A 20,159-nucleotide genomic window follows, 5' to 3' on the forward strand; every position below is an offset into this window, starting at 1 on the left:
TTTGGCAGCGCGTGTGGAGACCTGCGTGGGGACCGCACGCCAGGGATGAACGAAATCGGAGTACGAACGCACGTTGCGTCACGTGCGGGCAGTGTTTTAGGGGTTTTCGGTGGGGAAAATCGTAGAAAATCCGTACAGCGTCGGAACGTGACAATTTTTGGCGTGCGTGGCCTGCATGGTCACTGTGGCCCGTGGAAAAAAATGGTCAACTTTGGCGGATGCGACGGAGAGACGTACGACCGATGGTCCCCTCCGCCCATACCGAAAACACCGGGTTGCACAGCAAGTGCCGTTGCGGTTTGCCGGAATGCACCCAAGTTTTGGCAGCGCGTGTGGGGACCCGTCCGGGGACCGCACGCCAGGGATGAACGAAATCGGAGTACGAACGCACGTTGCGTCACGTGCGGGCAGTGTTTTAGGGGTTTTCGGTGGGAAAAATCATAGAAAATCCGTACAACGTCGGAACGCGACAAATTTTGGCGTGCGTGGCCTGCATGGTCACTATGGCCCATGGAAAAAAATGATCGACTTTGGTGGAGTTTTAAAAATAAATTAATACATATTTAATATTGCGTCGTTCGGCGGCCGAGGTGGGACTAAACTAGCCAACTTGCCGTCGCCCAGACTGAAATAGTAGACGGGTCGTCGCCCACTTAATAATTGCCGCGGGCCCGACGCAGCAAAATATCTGTCAGAGCCGTCGCTATCTGAGGGAATATTCCCGACAAACGCGCACGTCGCCCAATCACGTCGTGCATGCAGTTTTTTGCGTCCTACGTGCCGTCGACACGCCCAATCTGATCCCCGTCGGCCGCCGCCGCCCAAACTGTCGTTCCCCGCCCGACAACGTCGCGCCGCTGTCAATGCCCGTCTTCGCCCCGCACTAGTCGACGTCACCACCCGCCGTCAGCGCCGGTCGTCAACGCCCGTCGTCACCCCGCACTAGTCGACGTCACCACCCGCCGTCAGCGCCCCGCCGTCAGCCGCCACCGTCAGCCGCTGTGATCGCCGTCGCCCGCTCTAGTAGCTGTCGGGCAGGTATTTCTTTTAACATTTTCAACAGTATATATCACATTAGCTGCATGCAACGTCACACAGATATTATTATATGCACTATGGACATCGATGGTGTGATTGCATGTTCCGTAGAAAAGTGGGTTAGTCTTGTTAATAAATTAACACCAAGTCAACGACTTACGTTTTACGAAACGGAGATGGAGGGCATGTTACGAATACCTTCGGTCAAGATGCGTGATAATTTGCTTGCGCTTATGATTCAAGGTTACAATCCTAGTAGTAAAAAATTCATGGTGCAAGAGGCAGCCGAAAAAAGGGTTGATTTCAGTGAGGCCTGATGATGTGTTCGCTATATTTGGTTTGAAGAATGAAGGAGTTGGCGTTTCTAGTTTTTTGAGTATGGACCAAGGAAAAGCAATTAAAAAAATTCCAGCTAGTTTTGTTAACAAGAAGAATGGTAAAATATTGATTGATGATCTTATTGAGAAGATAGTGAGAAATAAAAACTCGGACGATGAATTTGTTCGGATGGCGTTTCTCATCCTGTTAGGGACTATAATTGCACCAGTGTCTGATGAGTACATTCCGAAGAATTATTATGCACTAGTGCAAGATGTCAGGCAGATAAAAAAGTTCAACTGGAACGCATTCACTTTGCGGTTTTGTTTGTCAGAGATTGGTATGGTCTTGCAACCCGGTCGTGTTAGGGAATGGCCACATGGCAACCTTGCACTTCTGCAGGTCTGATTTGTTTTTAAAATTGAATAGTTGTTTTTTGTAATAATACTGTAACACATGTTAAATGGTTGTTTGTTTGTTTTACAGTATCTATATTGGGAGAAGGTGCAGCCAAGCACCGGTCCACAGTATGATCCTTTAGCGCTGTTGAGCCCTTGATGAGGAATTGGACAGAAGCGGCAGCGGAGAAAAGAGACAAGTACGACTTTCAATATGGTCGTGGTGTTGGAATGGTAATACGTTAAATATATATTTTTCCATTTAAAGTCTGCAATTTATTATTAATTAAATATGACTGTATGATTCTTTATGTTGTAGATCGATGACACCATTACTGAAGAGTACCGCTTAAACAAAATTAGAATGGAACAGGCTGAAAAGAACAAGAAATCCAGTACGAGAAAGTCTAACATTACTGGAAGGAGAACAGGCGTTAGTACATCTGAGGCTTCAGCTACCCACAACCCTATGATGGATCGGATTTTGACTGAGCTGAAGCACATTCGTAAGGATATGCTTCGTATGCCGGAGCTATGCGCACAGGTACAAGTTTTCTGATTTTGCCGTTCACTATGTTTTTTGATGTGTCACATAACTAATTACAACTAATTTTTAATCACAGAGGGTCATAGAGAAATTGAACAAAAGCGTTGTATTCTACAAAGCCGGTGATATTGAAAAAGAAGAAGAGAATGAGTATGGTGAAAATAGTGAAAGTAGAAACTATGATGGGAAACCTCGTAAAGAATTTGTATATAATCCTGACGTGGACAATTTCAAAACACCAGGAAAAAAGAATGTGCAAGAGGATGATGAAGATGATATTAATGATTCTGAAGAGAAGACACCTTATTATTGCACACCTGAATATTGGATAGTTTCAAGGGTGATAAAGAAGATCCTATCGAAGTTCCTGAGGTATCTGATGAGAAATCCGTTACATCTTTAGGAACAGATGAAATTGCATCACGTGGATCCGTAGATTGTATTGGAGAAGATGAGGTACAAAAGAAGGGTGTAGGGAAACGGAAGCGGAGGCTATCAAACCTTGTAAAGTCTCCTTATATTCCAGTTATACCTACAAAACGTGCAAAACGTACAGCAAAAGCAAGTGAGTTTTATTATATTGTTTTCTAGCTGAACCTTGTACTTATCATTGACTTATTAACATATTACCGTCATGTATTGCAGAACTATTCGAGAAAGAAGTCTTTCAAGATGAATACGATGTGATTAAAGCTAGTGTTAAGTTTGTTCGTACTTATGAGCGGTCAGCAAAACATAGAAAAAAGGAAATATTCAATGATGGCATGCGCGAAGGTCTCAGTGCAGAGAGGGCTTGTACAATTCTTGACCATCAATGGCTAACTGGCGATGTAAGTTATTGTTGTGCTTTATATTAGCTTTCAATGCAAATTGGAATTGTTATACATCATATAACTTATTTTCAGGTTATCAATGCTTATTTGTCGTATCTGTTGGGAGTTGTTGGTGACGATCGTCATATAATGCCGACCTATCTGGTCAATTGGTTACTTGAAATTAGACCGGACACCGAGCCAGGTAGAAATGAGAACGAAGTTGTCGCGAAGAAGAATGGACCCGTGAATAGATGCACCGATGAGTATTTTAAAAAAGATAAGGTAAGTTCAACTGCCTTAATGTATGCATATATGTGATATAAATAATAAGAGGGTATGTGTTCATTGCATCATATTTTCGTTGTGATGCAGCTTTATATTCTTCTTAATAAGGGAAATACCCACTGGGTTTCGATTGTCATGCATCGCCTGAAGGAAGAGTTTCAGGTTCTTGATTCTTTGATGGGACCCGAACTTGACATTGAAATTAGAGAAAAAGTTGAGGAGCTGGTACGACATAAATTTACATGAGCATATTGAAACTATCATTTAGTAACTGACCTATGTAAAATTCTTTTCGTGATATCATCTATATGAACAGAGAAAACAACTTGGATATGACATACGTGATGCGAATGCTAGCGGTGCTGTGAATTATCCGGATGTGTCTACCTGGCCTATCAAAACGTATAAGATGCCACAACAAGAAGACGGGTGAGTAAATACTTTCATATTGTTATAATATCTTACCTGAAATGCGAACTTATGAATCATTGTTTGTATGGATCAGCAATTCATGTGGAATATTTGTTCTTCGATGCTTTCAATATTGGAACGGTGAAAAATGGATAAGCCATTTTTCTCAGGTCTGGTTTTATTTCAAATGCTTATATTGAATTAAACTCATTACGTAATACTATTTAAATTATACTAATATGAAGTTGTAACAGGGGTCAATTGATAAATCGAGGGACTTAATGATTGCACAGCTTATCTTTTTGGAGGGAAATACACTCAACGATGTGAAGGACAAAGTTACCCGGCTTGCAAAGAAGAAATAAATGTGGCAAAATTTTTGTACTAGAAATTTTGTAGGCTCAAATAATGTTTACATTTATTTCGACTTTGATATCTTGTGACGAAGAATACACTACTATTTTAAATATTTATTAAGGCGAGAATGACATTTGGATTATTATGTTGTCTTCAAGCCATTGTCTTTAAATGTGAAATCTTCATATTCATAGTTCTGTCGTCATCATATTTATTATGCATTGTAATGCCTGTAGCCGTCGCTTATAACACCGACGTTCTTAGTTTTCTTTTGTAAAAAAAAATGCCCGACAAGTGCAATGGCCAGTCAGACGTCAGACAGGACCGGCGGCACTGTCCAACAGGGCAGCGTCGGACGACGGGTGGCATAGTAGTTTAACGAAGACTTTCAACTGCAAGTGCGCGGCCTGGTATATAAGCCGGTCGTCGGGCGGTCCGTCGGGCGGGGTGGGACTAAAAACTTGGCTATCGCAGCCGCCGTGCGTGCAGCGACGTGCGTGACCGCGTGGGCCGACCCAATAACAGTGTTTACGCCCGCGGCGTGAAGACGGCCCAAGTAGCAGGCGGCGGGACGACGACCCAAGTTCCACGCGGAGCGACGGGAAATGTTTAGTCCCACCTTGCCCGACGGAGGGCGCGACGACCGGCTTATATACCCGGCGGCACATGAGCTGTCGAACCAGTTGATTACCTCGTACTGCCGCCAGCCGTCCGACGCTGTGGGACAGTGCCGCCGGCGCAATTGTCAGGCTTTTTTTTAAAATAATAATAATTAAAACGACGGGGTTCTAAGCGACGGCGACAGTACAATGCTGAAATAAACAGCGACGGCACTAGTGTGCAAAAAATTACAGTAAACAGCGACGGCATTAGTGTGCAAATATGAGCACTGTCAAAATAAACGACAATTAAACAGCGATGGCAGTACTGTGCAAAATGAGCACATCAAAATAAACCAAGTAGAAACTCCTTATTGCATTACATAGTCTGTCATCAAAACAACTACTTATGTCGGTATCGTAGCAAATAGTCTGACATGGACAAAGTAAAATAAGTTCATATCTCAACAATTATTAAAGATCACATATATAGAACATTAAAATCTGTCTCCAATGAAAGGGTGAAGCAATCTTCCATAGCAATCCATAATAAAACTGTCTTCAATCAAAGGGTGAAGCAATCTTCCATACTCCACAATTCAAACAAAGTTCCTACATAACAGTAAGATAAGTGTTAATTCACAATAAACAAATAAATTTCGTTTCAACAATAAGATTTACAATAACATAAGAAAATCATACTTAGGATTTTGAGGGCACGTGGACTTATAATGACCCGGAAGCCGCACTGTCCACATTGACGTTTGCTTTTCTCATCAAAAGCTTTAGGTCGCCCATTTTTAGTGACATCAGGACCATCCTTACCGCGGCCTTTAACATTCTGTTTTGGTGCGCCTTTTGTGTTAACTTTAGCGGGATCACGAACAAGACCATGATCTTGATTAGGCTCAAATGCATCGTTGTTCACAAAATGTACCTCCGCACCAGGCTCATCCTCCTCAGTGTAATCATTATCTATTATGTCCCTCAGAGCCACCTTCAACTTGTCGAATAAAAATGGTTTATGGCATGCTTTATGATTTGCTTCAGCAGATAAGATAGTCAACTCACTGTACCTAGCTCTGTCATCTGCACCTGCCCATCCCCACGCAAACAGATCGCTAGTGCGCTTCACGGGAAGTCCACCCCTTGCAACTTGGCTCAACCTCCGCAGCACTAAACACTTAGGTATCTCACGTAAGCGTAGCTGAATCAGAACATGAAGAATATGTTTGCAAGGAAGTCCTTTGCGATACATGCTTCTGCAACTGCACCTCACAGTTTCTTCGGAGTTACCTGGGGTGTACTCCACAGTGAATCTGATATCCCTATTTTCCTTCCATGTCAGTATGAATCTGTGAGTGTCTACTCCTCTCAGTCTCTCAAGGACCTCAAGCTCCCGTGCCTTCTTCATATCTTCCTGCAAGATATAAAAGTTTGCCACAGTGAACTAACGGGCAGCTGATTTCTCAATATCTTTACACTCGTCCAATACTGGTACTGGAACTGTCTGTGAGTTTGTGTAATCGTCATGCGCCTCGTTCTCACGAAAACGAACTATGCAATTTTCATTGTGCACAATCATATCAACAATAGTCATACCGGAGTCTAGATGCAAGTGAAGGCATGAATTCAGACTCTCACTTTGTTGGTTACTTCGCATACCTAAGAAAAACCCACCTGACAGATATGATGCAGCCCAAAGCCTTTTCTTCTTGTACATCCTGCGTAACCATGTCTTTGTTTTCTTCGACTGCCATTTGGCGCAAAACGCTTCCCATCTCTCCTCAAATACCTTCTTTGAAGTGGCATAATAAAGTAGAGACCTGAACTCCTTTAGAGACTTATGATGAAGGTGTTTCTGCATGTTCTTCTCAATATGCCACGAGCAAAGACGATGCCAAACCTTCGAAAGTACCTTTATTATGGACTTAATCATAGCTGCATCTCCATTAGTAATTACTGACCTGGGCCTCTTCTGACAATGAGCCCTCAAAAATGTCTGAAGCAGCCACACATATGTATCTTTCATCTTGTCAGACACAAGAGCACAACCGAATACCGTGGTGCAACGGTGGTTGTTCAGACCGACAAAAGGTATAAATGGCATGCCATACCTATTCATCCTGTATATGCTGTCGAAGACTGTCACATCACCATAGTCAACATAGTCTCGACGTGATTGAGAATCACACCAGAATATGTTTTTCAGCCTTCCTTCATCATCGACGGTGTGCTCAAAGAAGAAATCTGGATCTCTCTCTTTTCTGGTCATCATGATCCCATGTGACGCCAGGATAATTAGGCTACAGTAATCCCCCGTTAACGATGCCACGTCACTTTGATTACTATTAGTAATCTCGTGTTAGTTCGTAACTGATTCAAATTCAAATTCAAAATCAACCAAAGAATAAAAACTTTTCAAAATTTAAGACAAAATGTTCGGGGTGAGCAAATAAATGCCTAGGAATTTATGGTGTAGGATCCATGCCTTTATAAAAGACCTGAATACTTAAAATGAATCAAAACAGAAAAGAAAATAAATAAAGAAAAGATAATACAAAAAAAAACAGAAAACAAACCAAAAAAAATAAATATAAAAGGACCCCCCCCACTGGGCCTGACGGCCCAGCCGACTAGGCCACCACCGGCCCAACTGGGCAAAGGCCCAGCTGGCCACCCCCCCATAACCCCACGCCCCCGGAACCCTAACCCCACCCCGTCACCCCACTCACCCCCCACTCCCCACTCGCTCTCCCCCACCCCCCCTCGCGCTGGATCTGGATCGGGAGGAGCCCGATCCCCTTCTCCCTCGCCCGGCCCCCAACACCCGTCGACCGTCGCCGCCTCCCCCCCCCACCGGCGCTTGACCCCCGGATCCCGACCATCGCCGCCCCGTCGCTCGTCCTCACCCCCTCCTCGCCGGACGCCGTGGACGCGGCCGTCCCGCCGCTGCCGAACGCCTCCTTCGTCCTCCTCCTCGCCGGTCTTCCCCGACCGCCCCCGAGCCCACTGCCCCGTTGCCCTACTCCTCCCCCCCGTGAGCTTTCCCCCCTTCGCCCTCCTCTCCCCCTAGGTCGCCTCGGCCGTCGCCGCTCGACGCGCTCCGGCGCCACCGTCGCCCGCGCCGGGCCGTCCCGCCCCCGGCCCCTCCCCGCTCCCCCGTGCGGCTCCCCTGCCGCGGCCGCCGCGCCCTTCCCCCCTGGTCGCCTCGGCCACGTGCACGGGCACCACCGACCGCGCCATCGCCCCGCCTCGCCTCGCGCCACAGCCGCTCGCCGTCCCAGCCCCGCTTCGGTCGCCGTCGCGGCCCCTGGACGCCGGCGCTCGCGCCCAAACGCCCCGGGGCTCCGCTCGGTTGCAGCCCCGTTTGGCCCGCGCCCATTAGCCCCTGGTGGCTCGGATGAGCCACTGACTAGGGGGCCCCACGCCCAAAATAAAAATAAATATAGTAATAATAAAATTAATTAATTAATTAATTAATTAATTAAGGAAGGAATTAATTAAGTTAATTAATCCTATTTAATTAATCTAATTAACTAGTTAGTTTAATTAAACAGTAATTAGATTAGTTAATCCTAATTAGACTAAAACAGTCAATGGCGAACGGGACCCACATGTCAGTTGACCAGTCAACGCCTCTGTTGACTGCTGACATCATGTTGACGTCAGCGTACACTGTTCTGGATAATGTTGGGTTTAAATAAATAATTAAAATCAGAAAATGATTTAAATCTTTAAAAAATCATATCTTTTAATCCGTAATTCGGATGAAAAAACTTTGTACATGAAAGTTGCTCAGAACGACGAGGCGAACCCGGATACGCAGCCCGTTCGTCCACCACACACCTCTAACATACCAAACACGCACTTTCCCCCTCCGGCTCCTCTGCCCGAAAACACGAAACACCGGGAATATTTTCCCGGATGTTTCCCCCCTTCACCGGTATCACCTCATACCGAGATAGGGCACCCCTAGCACCGATACTTGTCATGTCATGCATCTCTATGCATCTGTTTGCTTAAATATTTATTGTTTCTCCCCCCTCTTCTCTCGCTAGACACCGGGACCGACGCCGCTGCTAACCCAGTACGACTACGGAGTTGACGACCCTTCTCTCTTGCCAGAGCAACCAGGCAAGCCCCCCCTTGATCACCAGATATCGCCTACTCTTCTCTATACTGCTTGCATTAGAGTAGTGTAGCATGTTACTGCTTTCCGTTAATCCTATTCTGATGCATAGCCTGTCATTGCTGCTACAGTCATTGATACCTTACCCGCAATCCTAAATGCTTAGTATAGGATGCTAGTGTTCCATCAGTGGCCCTACACTCTTGTCTGTCTGCCATGCTATACTACTGGGCTGTGATCACTTCGGGAGGTGATCACGGGCATATGCTATATACTTTACACTGTTACATTACCTGTGATACTGTTCGGAGTTGGGGGCTGAAGGGGCAGGTGGCTCCATCCCGGTAGAGGTGGGCCTGGGTTCCCGACGGCCCCCGACTGTTACTTTGTGGCGGAGCGGCAGGGCAGGTTGAGACCACCTAGGAGACAGGTGGGCCTGGCCCTGTTCAGCGTTCGCGGATACTTAACACGCTTAACGAGATCTTGGTATTTGATCTGAGTTGGCTACGAGCCTATACGCACTAACCATCTACGCGAGAGTAGTTATGGGTATCCCGACGTCGTGGTATCAGCCGAAGCACTTCAGACGTCAGCGACGGAGCGGCGCGCGCTGAATTGGACTGGAACGCAACTAGGCTAGGTCTGCTTTCGGCCGCCCTCGCAACGTGCAGGTGTGCTATGGGCGATGGGCCCAGACCCCTGTGCGCTTAGGTTTAGACCGGCGTGCTGGCCTCTCTGTTGTGCCTAGGTGGGGCTGCGACGTGTTGATCTTCCGAGGCCGGGCATGACCCAGGAAAGTGTGTCCGGCCAAATGGGATCGAGCGTGTTGGGCTATGTGGTGCACCCCTGCAGGGAAGTTAATCTATTCGAATAGCCGTGATCTTCGGTAACAGGACGACTTGGAGTTGTACCTTGACCTTATGACAACTAGAACCGGATACTTAATAAAACACACCCTTCCAAGTGCCAGATACAACCGGTGGTCGCTCTCCCTCAGGGATATGAGGAGAGGATCGCCGGGTAGGATTATGCTATGCGATGCTACTGGAGATGCTACTTGGAGATGCTACTTGGAGATGCTATTTGGAGGACTCCAGTCTACTCTCTTCTACATGCTGCAGGACGGAGGCTGCCAGAAGCGTAGTCTTCGACAGGATTAGCTATCCCCCTTTTATTCTGGCATTCTGCAGTTCAGTCCACCGATATGACCCCTTTACACATATACCCATGCATATGTAGTGTAGCTCCTTGCTTGCGAGTACTTTGGATGAGTACTCACGGTTGCTTTCTCCCCCCTTTTTCCCCTTTCTTTTCTTTCTGGTTGTCGCAACCAGATGCTGGAGTCCAGGAGCCAGACGCCATCGTCGACGACGACCCCTACTACACCGGAGGTGCCTACTACTACGTGCAGCCCGCTGACGACGACCAAGAGTAGTTAGGAGGATCCCGGGCAGGAGGCCTGCGCCTCTTTCGATCTGTATCCCAGTTTGTGCTAGCCATCTTATGGCAACTTGTTTAACTTATGTCTGTACTCAGATATTGTTGCTTCCGCTGACTCGTCTATGATCGAGCACTTGTATTCGAGCCCTCGAGGCCCCTGGCTTGTATTATGATGCTTGTATGACTTATTTTATTTGTAGAGTTGTGTTGTGATATCTTCCCGTGAGTCCCTGATCTTGATCGTACACATTTGCGTGCATGATTAGTGTACGATTGAATCGGGGGCGTCACAAGTTGGTATCAGAGCCGACTGCCTGTAGGAATCCCCCTTCCAACTCCTTGGCCGAAGTCGAGTCTAGACTTTACAAAACTTTTACTAACTTGGCTTTGTGCCTTACGGGCCCACGTCGCCATTGGGTGGTACTAGGATCTTTTACTCCTCGACCTTTACTCTGGGACTCTGAGCTCTCTTCTATTCGGGTTAAATGATTTCGCAAAAAACAAAACTAACTTTAGGTTCTCGCAAGTACTTTCTCCCGGAGAGCCACTTGTTACCGATGACCGCCTGCTGCACCAGAAGATTCCGAAGATACTCTACGATGTGCTCTCGAGACTATGTGCCATCACTTTTGCAATTCACTTCCATCGATAAATCCCTCTAGATAACTACTTACACCTATCGTTCATATTGTCATCCCCAGTTGCTCTTGTTATTACAAGATGTCCTGAAATACTCTTCGATATTCCGAGAATTCTTTACGCTTACTGCCCTGCAGTTCCTTGCTGCATGAATACCCCTACGGATAATTACTCGCGCTTGCCGAGTATCCGCTCTTCCCCAGTTGTTCTTGTGTTTTAAAAAAGTCTTCAAAATAATATTCGATCTTCCGAAAACCCTCTGGAGCCTTTGGCTCTTGAAATTCTTGCTTGCTTGCATTATGGTTAATCCCATAAGTCTCGTAGTCTTAATGACATTCCTTGTCATTATCATTTTGAGTCCGTTGACTCAATATGTTTGCGAATACACGCAATCATCATTGATCCTTATAAATTAATTTTCCGGCTGAGCTGCCATCCTTTTAACTGGAATTGGTTCTCGACCAATCCAATTGTCTTTGATTGTACCCTAAGGCTATTCAACTTACCCACCCCTAATCAGAGCATTTCTTCTGATCCCATGATTTGGAAATCATAATTCCTTTGCATTTGACAATTGAGTTAGTCAGTTGTTTCTATAATTTGCTTCCTCTAGTTGAGTACCGATGCTCACGTCAGATCCCTTGTGGACCACCAGATCCTTTGTTGGATTTTATCTGACAACGCCCTTCATATTCAATAACCTTGTGAGCCTTTCCTCTGATACATAATGCCTTTGGTAGATTGTATCCTCTGCTTTCTCAACCATGCTCTGCCTTTGGGCTTGAGTTAATTACTTCTGAAGATTTGGTATATGATTCTAAGATGCCCTAATGGGTTGAACCTATGCCTTCCTTAATAGGTGTGAACTCGAAAGTTTTCACGAGTCGTACTCTTCTGGTGCTTCACCAGATAAAATTTCAACACTGCAACTTCATCGAACGTGAGAAGTAAATGAAAGGTTATGCATTGGAGAAGTGGGAGTCGACCTTGAACTTGTGTTCATGCCCATGGACACGATGTAGATCTTATTATTAAAGCTTCTCTTAAATAAATTATTCCTTTGGTATAAGTTCATCTTATATCTAGGATCTGGCCTTTTTCAACCGTGGTTCCGACCATGATTGTTCTTCTTTGATCTCATTTCTCGGACAAGTTAAAACAATTGTCTTCTATGGATCAATACGCCAGTCCAATCTTTACTTTGATCTTGTGTCGAGTATTACCCCCCTGGTATCTCGAGGTTATCATGGAACTGCATAACTTCTTATGAGTTCTTCATCAAGTGCTACCTTCCAACTAATTCCAATTTTTCACAGGCTCTGAGTTATTATACACTCAAAGACACCGATAACTGAACCGAGTCCGCACTACGGTTCAACAACTCTTCAGTAAGCTTCTATAAATACGAGTTTGTACCCGATCACGCCATTCCTAGCCTGTTTGGCTATATCATTGTCGTGATGATATTAACTGTGCTACCCGGTCCTTCTTCTCGGAGCACAATTTTCGACGATGAACTAACCTTACGTCGATCCTCATCGTCATACCATTTCGCCTTGAACAACAAGCTTGGTTTCGAGTTGTGTCGTACCCTTGGTTCCAATCACCTTTCACTTCATCATTACTTTGACTTGATGTCGTCGCCGATCGATTACATCTTCATGAACTCTCGTGACAAAGGTGTCGTGATCATCAACATTCTGAGCTCATCTAGAGTACCAGTTGAATTCAGGTTGAGTAATACCATCCTTGCCCTCGATGATTTGTGTTATTAGTGACCACTTTATTGTCTTCCGTTCAACACAAAACTTGTTCGTGTTTTGTGTTATACCTTGAGTTCCTTGCTATCCAACGTTTGTTCTTCTTTAGCTTGGAATATTACCATCTTTTATGTGAAAAATGTCGTGGTAATTTCACCACCTCTTGAGAATTCTTGATGCAAGTGATACTTCTCACCATCACCATTCCTTCTTGTTCCCTGTGTTGATTCTAACCGGGATTCCAACAAGGGAATGATGCTGCTTGGATTCTGTACTTTTAGCAACCCTATTGCTTGAAGTTAATGATTGACAGTTTGTTCTTAGACTGTTGGTTATTGAATCGTCACTCTAACAGTGATCTTGCTGCCTAAGGTCATATTTCGGGCACACCTTTCAACCAATGTTTAATTGTGTATGTTTTCCTCGAGCATACATCACTATACCATTTGATCTGACAAATGTCATCTTCTTGTTCACATTATTGTGGAAATCCATCTTTTGAAAATCTCAATGAATTGTCGCTGAGTCAATCAGCCACCCCCTCACCTCTCCTTGGTTTAATGATGAACTATTGTTTCAGGAACCCGCTCCCATAGTTCCTTTCCCGAGAATCTTGCAATGCCATTTCAATGATTTGTGTTGCGCCTTTTCTTCTCGGACATCCTGAGTCTGAGGCATCATGACACCAATTGGATCTGAATCTCGGTCAGATATAATGGTTGGGACAACTTTTCAGGAGTTATGTTGTTTGTCCTTTGATGACCCGGTAACATGATGTCATGCCTAGCACCCCCCCTGGCTGGAGGACCTATCATAATGATTTCTTTTGCAAGGATAACCATTCTTCCTGGAGGAAATTATAGGACTTATTTTATAAGTTACTCCTGATGGATCATTGGTGTATCCGAAGTCTGGTCCTTGATTGAAACACCATATCATTGCTACCTGAAGCATGTCAATGGTACTCCGATTTTCAACAGGAACATTTGAAGCACGATGCTAAATTTTATTTATCATTTATCCTAACACCGTTGTATGGGTAATATCATGAGTTTCCTCCCCCCTTACCTAAATGGTTTTCTACTTTATATCCTGTCATGGATATCTTGCTCTGCTTGTCCTTGGGAAGGATATACCCTCGACATATGTGTTTAAACATATTTTCCTTTCCATTGTTCTGTTTAATCTGATGATCATATTTTCCTTCCATTGGTTTGTTTAAACCTTTTCTATGATCTATATGATATAAGCAGTAATAATCCACTGCTTGTGCAAACACCTCGATGTACAACTCTGTCAGTAAGACCTTGTTACTATTGTTGATGACATTCCGGTAACCACCGATGGACGGGAACCTTGCCTATTGGTCCGCCTCGTTTCAACGAGCAGGAAAATGGTTCTCTTCGTCCCTCGCCCTTGGTACCAACGTTGTTGCCGACATAGCTGACATGGTACTCCCTGACATGCCTTGCTATCATGACCGTGCAAGATGTCACTGCTCCTATTATAAAAAAAAAGAACCACATGGTGGGCCCATAACCCACAGTTTCACAGGATCGAAACCTGACTCTCCTGTACACCCCCTGTTCCCAAAGTTATTCCTCCTGCGTGGACTCGTACATAATTCATGAGCCACCTTTCGATGAGATCATCAATTCTGGCAATGAAAACAATAATTATTCCGTTGCTTGAAACCCCTTTCACCTTTTGACTAGGCATTGAACGATTGCCTGGCTGCCTGAAACTTCTTGTTGGACCTTCCAACTTTACTCTCGATGTGTTCTATTTGCTCAACTCGAGAGGTACTCATACGCTCATTCATGGGTTAATCCCGGGTTATTACCCTTATAGCATTCTGTCGTTTTCGATCTACCCCGTTACCTATTCGTAAATACGATGAAGATCCCGAAGAAAAGATGCCGACTTCATCATAAGGACCTGAAGCAGAGAAATGAAGACATCAATGTATTGGACCGGTTCTCTTCGAGAAGAGCAAGCCAGAATGAGAAGACCCGCTAGATTCGTAACCGAACCTTCCCCCCTTTTTACTACCTCTTAAATCTCGGGACGAGATTTCTTGTAGTGGAGGAGAATTGTGACGCCCGGATAATTAGGCTACAGTAATCCCCCGTTAACGATGCCACATCACTTTGATTACTGTTAGTAATCTCGTGTTAGTTCGAAACTGATTCAAATTCAAATTCAAAATCAACCAAAGAATAAAAACTTTTCAAAATTTAAGACAAAATGTTCGGGGTGAGCAAATAAATGCCTAGGAATTTATGGTGTAGGATCCATGCCTTTATAAAAGACCTGAATACTTAAAATGAATCAAAACAGAAAAGAAAATAAATAAAGAAAAGATAATACAAAAAAAACAGAAAACAAACCAAAAAAAAATATAAAAGGACCCCCCCACTAGGCCTGACGGCCCAGCCGACTAGGCCACCACCGGCCCAACTGGGCAAAGGCCCAGCCGGCCACCCCCCCATAACCCCACGCCCCCGGAACCCTAACCCCACCCCGTCACCCCACTCACCCCCCACTCCCCACTCGCTCTCCCCCACCCCCCTCGCGCTGGATCTGGATCGGGAGGAGCCCGATCCCCTTCTCCCTCGCCCGGCCCCCAACACCCGTCGACCGTCGCCGCCTCCCCCCCCACCGGCGCTTGACCCCCGGATCCCGACCACCGCCGCCCCGTCGCTCGTCCTCACCCCCTCCTCGCCGGACGCCGTGGACGCGGCCGTCCCGCCGCTGCCGAACGCCTCCTTCGTCCTCCTCCTCGCCGGTCTTCCCCGACCGCCCCCGAGCCCACTGCCCCGTTGCCCTACTCCCCCCCCCCCCCGTGAGCTTTCCCCCCTTCGCCCTCCTCTCCCCCTAGGTCGCCTCGGCCGTCGCCGCTCGACGCGCTCCGGCGCCACCGTCGCCCGCGCCGGGCCGTCCCGCCCCCGGCCCCTCCCCGCTCCCCCGTGCGGCTCCCCTGCCGCGGCCGCCGCGCCCTTCCCCCCCTGGTCGCCTCGGCCACGTGCACGGGCACCACCGACCGCGCCATCGCCCCGCCTCGCCTCGCGCCACAGCCGCTCGCCGTCCCAGCCCCGCTTCGGTCGCCGTCGCGGCCCCTGGACGCCGGCGCTCGCGCCCAAACGCCCTGGGGCTCCGCTCGGTTGCAGCCCCGTTTGGCCCGCGCCCATTAGCCCCTGGTGGCTCGGATGAGCCACTGACTAGGGGGCCCCACGCCCAAAATAAAAATAAATATAGTAATAATAAAATTAATTAATTAATTAATTAATTAATTAAGGAAGGAATTAATTAAGTTAATTAATCCTATTTAATTAATCTAATTAACTAGTTAGTTTAATTAAACAGTAATTAGATTAGTTAATCCTAATTAGACTAAAACAGTCAATGGCGAACGGGACCCACATGTCAGTTGACCAGTCAACGCCTCTGTTGACTGCTGACATCATGTTGACGTCAGCGTACACTGTTCTGGATAATGTTGGGTTTAAATAAATAATTAAAATCAGAAAATGATTTAAATCTTTAAAAAATCATATCTTTTAATCCGTAATTCGGATGAAAAAACTTTGTACATGAAAGTTGCTCAGAACGACGAGGCGAACCCGGATACGCAGCCCGTTCGTCCACCACACACCTCTAACATACCAAACACGCAACTTTCCCCCTCCGGCTCCTCTGCCCGAAAACACGAAACACCGGGAATATTTTCCCGGATGTTTCCCCCCTTCACCGGTATCACCTCATACCGAGATAGGGCACCCCTAGCACCGATACTTGTCATGTCATGCATCTCTATGCATCTGTTTGCTTAAATATTTATTGTTTCTCCCCCCTCTTCTCTCGCTAGACACCGGGACCGACGCCGCTGCTACCCAGTACGACTACGGAGTTGACGACCCTTCTCTCTTGCCAGAGCAACCAGGCAAGCCCCCCCCTTGATCACCAGATATCGCCTACTCTTCTCTATACTGCTTGCATTAGAGTAGTGTAGCATGTTACTGCTTTCCGTTAATCCTATTCTGATGCATAGCCTGTCATTGCTGCTACAGTCATTGATACCTTACCCGCAATCCTAAATGCTTAGTATAGGATGCTAGTGTTCCATCAGTGGCCCTACACTCTTGTCTGTCTGCCATGCTATACTACTGGGCTGTGATCACTTCGGGAGGTGATCACGGGCATATGCTATATACTTTACACTGTTACATTACCTGTGATACTGTTCGGAGTTGGGGGCTGAAGGGGCAGGTGGCTCCATCCCGGTAGAGGTGGGCCTGGGTTCCCGACGGCCCCCGACTGTTACTTTGTGGCGGAGCGGCAGGGCAGGTTGAGACCACCTAGGAGACAGGTGGGCCTGGCCCTGTTCAGCGTTCGCGGATACTTAACACGCTTAACGAGATCTTGGTATTTGATCTGAGTTGGCTACGAGCCTATACGCACTAACCATCTACGCGGGAGTAGTTATGGGTATCCCGACGTCGTGGTATCAGCCGAAGCACTTCAGACGTCAGCGACGGAGCGGCGCGCGCCGAATTGGACTGGAACGCCACTAGGCTAGGTCTGCTTTCGGCCGCCCTCGCAACGTGCAGGTGTGCTATGGGCGATGGGCCCAGACCCCTGTGCGCTTAGGTTTAGACCGGCGTGCTGGCCTCTCTGTTGTGCCTAGGTGGGGCTGCGACGTGTTGATCTTCCGAGGCCGGGCATGACCCAGGAAAGTGTGTCCGGCCAAATGGGATCGAGCGTGTTGGGCTATGTGGTGCACCCCTGCAGGGAAGTTAATCTATTCGAATAGCCGTGATCTTCGGTAACAGGACGACTTGGAGTTGTACCTTGACCTTATGACAACTAGAACCGGATACTTAATAAAACACACCCTTCCAAGTGCCAGATACAACCGGTGGTCGCTCTCCCTCAGGGATATGAGGAGAGGATCGCCGGGTAGGATTATGCTATGCGATGCTACTGGAGATGCTACTTGGAGATGCTACTTGGAGATGCTATTTGGAGGACTCCAGTCTACTCTCTTCTACATGTTGCAGGACGGAGGCTGCCAGAAGCGTAGTCTTCGACAGGATTAGCTATCCCCCTTTTATTCTGGCATTCTGCAGTTCAGTCCACCGATATGACCCCTTTACACATATACCCATGCATATGTAGTGTAGCTCCTTGCTTGCGAGTACTTTGGATGAGTACTCACGGTTGCTTTCTCCCCCCTTTTTCCCCTTTCTTTTCTTTCTGGTTGTCGCAACCAGATGCTGGAGTCCAGGAGCCAGACGCCATCGTCGACGACGACCCCTACTACACCGGAGGTGCCTACTACTACGTGCAGCCCGCTGACGACGACCAAGAGTAGTTAGGAGGATCCCGGGCAGGAGGCCTGCGCCTCTTTCGATCTGTATCCCAGTTTGTGCTAGCCATCTTATGGCAACTTGTTTAACTTATGTCTGTACTCAGATATTGTTGCTTCCGCTGACTCGTCTATGATCGAGCACTTGTATTCGAGCCCTCGAGGCCCCTGGCTTGTATTATGATGCTTGTATGACTTATTTTATTTGTAGAGTTGTGTTGTGATATCTTCCCGTGAGTCCCTGATCTTGATCGTACACATTTGCGTGCATGATTAGTGTACGATTGAATCGGGGGCGTCACATCCCAATGGCAGTGTCTGCATCATCTTGTGCAAGCAACTTCATTTTTTCTCTATAACACATGTTATAAAGCTTCTTCCTCCCAAAACCAGTCTTTGCATATGACCCATACCTACTGACGAGATTATCATAAATCATATGTTTCCTGATTCCAACACCTGCCATGGTTAAGATCTCAGCTTTCTGATATTCCTTTATCTGATTATGAGACCGAAGAAACGTGACTTCATCCGGTCTAGCTAGAACGTGACTGTGATCATCACTGAAACTGCTGACATACCAAACGTCACGCTCTTTATCAAGTTTCAAAGTTATATGCGCATCACAGAAGCAACGAGTCTCCCCTCTCAGCCTGCGGGTCCTGCCTTCCATTGTACAAAGTTTTGCCTGTCGTTTCCCAGCTCTTGCACACAGATACTTTCTCAAGCGCTTAGTTCCCTTAGGACCTTTCGAATATTTCAGTGAGTCCTTTCTTACGCTGAAACCACGCTCGTAAGCATAGTTGTTATAGAAAATGTAAGCCTCTCCTAGTGACTTGAACGTCTTCCTCATGACCTTCCAATGCATGTCCAATGATTCTTGCTGATATTCATCAAATCCGATGTCAAAATTAAACAGATCATCACCAACATGCTCATCATTCCCGCTTGTACCATCTACATCTCCCTGTAAATTAATGCATTAAACCATTTATGTCAGTCAGTTATTATTTTAATATGTAATAATGTAGTGATGTAAGTTTCAAAACTTACTTTGCTGGAGCTGTCATCATGAGATGCATCAACGTGCGATTTGTCACTTTCATCGTCCATAATATTCCTCACAAAGTCCCCGTCCTCGTCCATCTGCGCGCATTGCAAAAAAAAAACATGTAAGCGCTAATATGGTTATTATGTCATTTCTTCTCTGATTTATTTATGACTAACCCGGAGTGCACTTTCGGCAAATGAATCATCTATATCCATATCATCATCATCATCATCGCCATGTCGCTGCATGATGCAAAAAATTATGAAAATTTCCGTGGGGTCTACCATATTTATTGTTTTTATCAACCTTGATCACACTTACATTGCCACTATAAGATTCATCCAAACTCATGTAGTTCTCCTCAGCAGGTTCATCCATATTCAGTGACGAGGTTTCGTTGTCCTCGCCGTAATCATTGCCATCATAATCACCCTCCTCCTCTAACTATACATAGTTAAAAAAATTGTACGATCAATCAAACACCGTGTAACATCATCCCTAAAACAATTATTTCATCAAGCACAATGATGTTATAACCAACCACTTGCACGACGGCCAGGATTTCAGTCGGATCCATTTGTTCCGATAACGAACGTGACGACGACCTGACGTTGCTGGCCGCCGGAGGCAGGTGTCGACGGCGTGAGGACGATGGCTGCTCGTAGCGAGCGTACTGCGCGGAGGGAGGCGGCGACGTAGATCGCGGGTGGGCGGCCATCTGGGCGACGGAAATGGAATGCGGCGGCAGCGCCAACGGAGCCTGGGCACGCGCGTCGGCAGCGGTAACGGCGCCGGGGCACGCGCGGCGGCCTGTTTGGGCGGCGACCCGGGCGACGGCGACTTCGCGCAGACGGGACCCGACGTGGAGACGGCGTGGTTGCGTTAGGGTTCAGGGTCATGTCTTTTTTTTCCTCCAACAACTGTCGACGCCAACGTCGAGACGTGCGGGCGTACGACGGCGACGTACGGCGACGGGTGCGGATACGCGGGCGGGCGTACGT

At 46.7% G+C, this 20,159-nt stretch overlaps 1 pseudogene; it reads right to left on the minus strand.

Annotated features, from left to right (window-relative positions):
* Positions 1-4,383: 4,383 nt before the first annotated feature.
* LOC123157731 (protein FAR1-RELATED SEQUENCE 11-like) lies at positions 4,384-19,876 on the minus strand (annotated as a pseudogene).
* Between the last annotated feature and the right edge of the window lie 283 nt (positions 19,877-20,159).

Source organism: Triticum aestivum, chromosome 7B (genome assembly GCF_018294505.1).
Source record: "Triticum aestivum cultivar Chinese Spring chromosome 7B, IWGSC CS RefSeq v2.1, whole genome shotgun sequence".
Lineage (NCBI taxonomy): Eukaryota > Viridiplantae > Streptophyta > Magnoliopsida > Poales > Poaceae > Triticum > Triticum aestivum.